The following is a 6,000-nucleotide window of genomic DNA, read 5'->3' on the forward strand; positions in this document are numbered from 1 at the left end:
CCAAAGTGAGGAACATCAAGGAGATTCACATTCAAAAGCTTGTTCAGTACACTTCACTCAACTCATTGTGGTCTAAATTGTAGACGATGAATAGTTGAACATGGTGTTTGCTGGGCAGGAATAAAAACTTGCACACAGTGCAGTACCCTGGGGCAGAAATCACCCACGTCTGTATTTTAGAATGAGTGTCATATGTTACAATGAGCTGACAATTCTGCATGATAGAGAATAACGTGTGGATCTACTTCTAACATAGTGACGTTGCACACTGCTGAATAAACTCCTTACTATACTCCTGGGAAAGGGTGATTTTCCTGGTGGATGGGAGGTTTACATCTGTCTGGGTGATGGCGTGGGATGTGCTTCAACCTGAGGTGAACAGAACAGAAACATAAGACCAAGGGAGGAGAAATTAACCTCACTGCTCAAATTTCAGTGCTGGTTCAAGTTGCTGAGACCCGCAACTACCTTTGTTAATGTGCAATGGTTTTGTAAACAGTTTTTCATATTCATAGGCTTGATCAAGTTTATTTGATAATTTCATTATTTAAAATATTTTCTTTGTATGCAATGGTGAAACACGACGGGAGGGTGTCACGTATTCTCCCCCCTCTGGCCTCTAGGTCACCAGACTGCTGATTATTACGCACACCTGTCACCATCGGCACGCGCACCAGCGCCAATTGACACGCACCTGGATTCCATCACCTTGATTGCCTGCTCTATTTATGTCACTCCCTTTGGTTCCTTCCCCAGATGTTATTGTTTCATGTCGGTGTGCTGTTCATGTTTGTTTATTAAATGTATTCACTCCCTGAACTTGCTTCCCGACTCTCAGCGTACATCGTTACAGAGGGGAAGTGACAAGAAGAAAGTTAGGTAAACAGACACTGCATGATTGTATTTACTAATCATGTAAAAATGCACAAATAACCTGGCATCCCTAAACAGCTGATAACCAGGATGAGATCGCCTGCTAGCTATCCATTCTGTCCGACGAACTAAAGTAGCTTGGCCCAACATTTACATTTCAAAATTCATATGAAAGCAATTTGTTGAACATTTTAACATGATTTGCTGAATAAATAAACATATTTACATTTGACAAAGTTATTCCTTATTCCACTGGAACATTTTCTCCAAAGCAGGGTCTAGGGTTGCCAACTGTCCCGTATTAGCTGGGATGTCCATTATATTCGGCTAAATTGGTTTGTCCCATACGGGACCTCCCTTGTCCCGTATATTCATCCAATCACAGTATAGCATAAACGCGCCAATTCCTGCAAAGTCATACCTGTTATTGTTCGGTCGGTTTGACATATCAAGGAAATATGGATAAACATGCAAAAAAGACTGCAGCTACAACAAACAATGTGAAGCAAAAAAGCCCGTCAGTGGTGACTCGACGAAAGCTTTCTGTACTTTATGCATCGGGAATTCTCAATTGGCCATGAAGGGGAGAATGACCTAACTCAGCATGCATCCACAGAAATGCACAAGGCCACGCTAGCTAAAGGTGCTAGCAATATCGGTGCGTTCTTCGTGACGTCTACTGCGGGAACTGACAAAATTGGAAAACACCTCTCCGTTTACCAGTTATTGAGCAGTGCCAACAATCGCATTCTGAAAGCTAATTGCCCAGCTCACATCAAATCACATTTATTTATATAGCCCTTCTTACATCAGCTGATATCTCAAAGTGATGTACAATAACCCAGCCTAAAACCCAAAACAGCAAGCAATGCAGGTGTAGAAGCACGGTGGGTAGGAAAAACTCCCTAGAAAGGCCAAACCCTAGGAAGAAACCTAGAGAGGAACCAGGCTATGAGGGGTGGACTGTCCTCTTCTGGCTGTGACGGGTGGAGATTATAACAGAACATGGCCAAGATGTTCAAATGTTCATAGATGACCAGCATGGTCAAATAATAATAATCACAGTAGTTGTCGAGGGTGCAACAAGTCAGCACCTCAGGAGTAAATGTCAGTTGGCTTTTCATAGCCGATCATTTAGAGTATCTCTACCGCTCCTGCTGTCTCTAGAGAGTTGAAAACAGCAGGTCTGGGACAGGTAGCACGTCCGGTGAACAGGTCAGGGTTCCATAGCCGCAGGCAGAACAGTTGAAACTGGAGCAGCAGCACGGCCAGGTGGACTGGGGACAGCAAGGAGTCATCATGCCAGGTAGTCCTGAGGCATGGTCCTAGGGCTCAGGTCCTCCGAGAGAGAGAAAGAAAGAAAGAGAGAGAGCATACTTAAATTCACACAGGGCACCGGATAAGACAGGAGAAGTACTCCAGATATAACAGACTGACCCTAGCCCCCCGACACATAAACTACTGCAGCATAAATACTGGAGGCTGAGACAGGAGGGGTCAGAAGACACTGTGGCCCCATCCAATGATAACCCCGGACAGGGCCAAACAGGCAGGATATAACCCCACCCACTTTGCCAAAGCACAGCCCCCACACCACATAGCTCATAATGCCTGCAAGCACGCCTGCGATCAGCTGTCAGTGGATATTGAGACAATTGTTTTACAGATCTACAGCCACTTATCAGCATCTGCTTCCCGAAGAGAGGAACTGCGTGCATTTTTTTTTGCCTTTGTTGACATTGAGTGGCGTGAAATTCTGCGACATGTTTGCACACGATGGCTCTCTCTTCATCCAGCTGTCGATCGTCTCCTGCAAAGTTGGCCAGCTCTTACATCATACATCAGGTCCCTTAGGGAGACCTGTCCTGTGGCACTGAAGAGTATTTTTGAGTATGAAGAAAAAACAGAAGCTGCTGAGATTTATCTGTGCTTTTTCCACAAAGTGGGTGTGTTTTTGACCAACTCGTAAAAAAGCTGGAGGAAACAACGCTCTCCATCACAGATGTTTACGAGGAAGTCTAAAAGTAAAAAATTAAGATGCTTCAGCTGAAACAGAACAGTTTTTTCCCGATACCAGACCAAGCAGCTGATGGACAAACAATTATCAGCATAAAGGTCCAAGCAGCAACAGGACTTTGAAGTTCTATGACACTGTCATTACATACATTGACAAGTGGTTTGATTTCTCACCAGTAAATGTAATGGTGAAACTGATCGGCCTCTATGAGGAGCTCTCCTTCACTGACCTGGAGCAGGTGGTGGTTGCCCTCAAAATGACAGAGACGGTCAGTATGGACCAACTCTATGAAGAGTTTTGTGAAATACATAAAGCCAGACAGGATACCACAAAATCCGCCAGTGAGAAGTGGGTGGCAGTTTTCCAAAACCTAGGGAAAGCCAAATTGATCAACATGTTCAGGATTGTCTCATTTGTCCTCAGTGTGCCAGGCTCAAATGCCTTTATGGAGAAGATTTTCTGTCTGATGACCATTAAATGGTCAGACTCAAGAAACAGATGTAGCACAGAGCTGATCAAAAATGAACATCAAATATTTGTGAACTGTGACTTGTCATGTAATGACTTCTCTCTGGCTAAGCAAGAGGAGAAAGGACTGCTTGAATCAGTCAAGAGCAGCAAAAAATAAGTAGACTTGGTGAGTGACTCATGCCACTCTTTTCCACTTTTGCATTTGAAAAGTTGTTTTTTTGCTGTAAAAGGTCCAAATTGTGATTTCTTTTATCATTTATTTTGAGTTTTATTCACATAAGTTTACATAATGATGTTTTAGTAAAGCTATAGACTAAATGGAATATACAAATGTTTTGCATTTCCAATTGAATAAGAATATACACTGTATATTCATTCACACAACACCATACCCATACCGCCGTGGCACCGTGCACTGGCACGTGACCTTTTGTCCCTTATTTGGTAGTGAGAAAGTTGGCAACCCTACTTCAGTCTGCCATTAATTCAGCAGTTTGGGGAATTTTCATTGTGTTGCAAGGGATTATGGGATAGCGTCCCTGGCGAAGGGAACGGAAATTTATGGTCATATGCAGGATTTGTTTTCCAGACCTCCCAAGTATGCTTATAGAACTTCCGGCAAATCTAGTACATACTTGCCATTTCACGTTCTTAGGTTTGGAATTGCAGTTGAAAAATGACAGTTGACTTTAGTACTAGCTATACGCTCTAGATAGAACAAGTATGCAATGTGGAACAGAGACAACGTTTATGAAATATCACATTATTTTCACTGAAATATATTAAGTCACAATTGAATATACAAATAGTTTGATTTAAATAGAAATGGATCATTTCAACATGACTTTCTCTCTTACTTTTTGCTTGCTTGAACAGTTTCACCACCACCATGTGAGTTCTCTTCTTTTCCCTTACAACTTATAATACAGGGAGCACAGAAAACACACACACACACACCTAGTATTTCGCTGTAGTTCTTTACCTTGTATTTCTAACAGTTTAGCAGAAGGCCACCACACCACATTAGAGTTGGTAAGTGCATAAGAAAATAATACATTTACGAAGTCATCTGTTTCCGATTGTCTCATTATGAGATCAATTAGTCCAGTAGTCTACTAGATTAAGGTGTGTAGGTTGTCTTTTACAATATATAATTTACACACATTTACACTGTTTTTCATGTAACCCACAAGATGTTCTGCAGTTATATTCTGAACTCTGCCTCATCTCTCTCCTGTCCTTCCCAGTTAAGACAGAGCCGGTAAACAGTGAGACTGACTACCACAGAAGGCAGCAATGGACTGCAATGCAGGCGAAGGTAACACCACACATAGTTTCAGCCTCTCATTTCTCCCTTTGAAACTTAGCTTAACACACATGGATACTCACAGATGTTGTTGGTGTACCAGCCACATTACAACTAACTACCACCAAGTGTATCATTGCAGTCATCTGTTTCCCTTCACACGAATACACATAAGCTGTTCATGTGATGTCACCATTACTCTCACTCTTGTTACAAAATATGCTTTTACCATATTTATTCCAAATAATATTTTATGCAGTGCGGGGGAAATGGACAATCAAACACATCAGCTGTTTCATCATTGGGATAATAAAATTGCCATGCAATCTTATCTTGTGCAATCTGTCCATTCTGTTGAAAGAATGATTGTCCTACATGAAATTCTCTGAAGGATGAGAAAGGAATCCAGCAGGTTTTCCGACAGGAAAATGACCCTGGAAATCTTGTGGAATTACCTGCAGTACCCACAGGATTTTGGGTCCCTTTTGGTGTAGGACAATTCCTGCAGGAAGTCCTTCAGGAAACAAACCTGCAGGATTTATTTGAGAAATGTCTGCAGGATTCCTGCAGGATTGTTTTCCTGAAAGACTACCTGCATGATTCCTACAGGATCCTGCAGGATTCTTGCAGGAATTGTCCCACAGGAAGTGGCCCTGAAAACAATTTGGCATATCCTGCAGGACTTCCTATTTTTGTGCAGGAATGCTGTATGACTTTTTGGTAAAGGATCATGCATCCTGTGATTGGTCAGATGCTCCGAACTAGCCCATCGCTGGCCAGTTCGGTCCGTTGCATGCTCTCTCAAGCGTATAAGTATTAGCCGGGCCTGAACTGTGTTTTTTCCAGTGTCAGAGCGTGGGTGGACATACAGTGCATAAAGGAAATTATTCAGACCCCTTGACTTTTTCCACATTTTGTTACGTTACAGCTTCATTCTAAAATTGATTAAATCGTCTTTTCCCCTCATCAATCTATACGCAATACCCCATAATGACAAAGCAAAAATATTGCAAATAAAAAACAAACAAAAAAACAGATCATATTTACATAAGTATTTAGACCCTTTACTAAGTACTTTGTTGAAGCACCTTTGGCAGCGATTACAGCCTCAAGTCTTCGTAGGTATGACGCTACACATATCTGGGGAGTTTCTCCCATTCTTCTCTGCAGATCCTCAAGCTCTGTCAGGTTGGATGGGGAGTGTCGCTGCACAGCTATTTTCAGGTCTCTCCAGAGATGTTGGGTTCAAGTCCGAGCTCTGGCTGGGCCACTCAAGGACATTCAGAGACTTGTCCCGATGCCACTCTTGCGTTGTTTTGGGGTCGTTGTCCTG

Source organism: Salvelinus namaycush, chromosome 22, assembly GCF_016432855.1.
Source record: "Salvelinus namaycush isolate Seneca chromosome 22, SaNama_1.0, whole genome shotgun sequence".
Classification (NCBI taxonomy): Eukaryota; Metazoa; Chordata; class Actinopteri; order Salmoniformes; family Salmonidae; genus Salvelinus; species Salvelinus namaycush.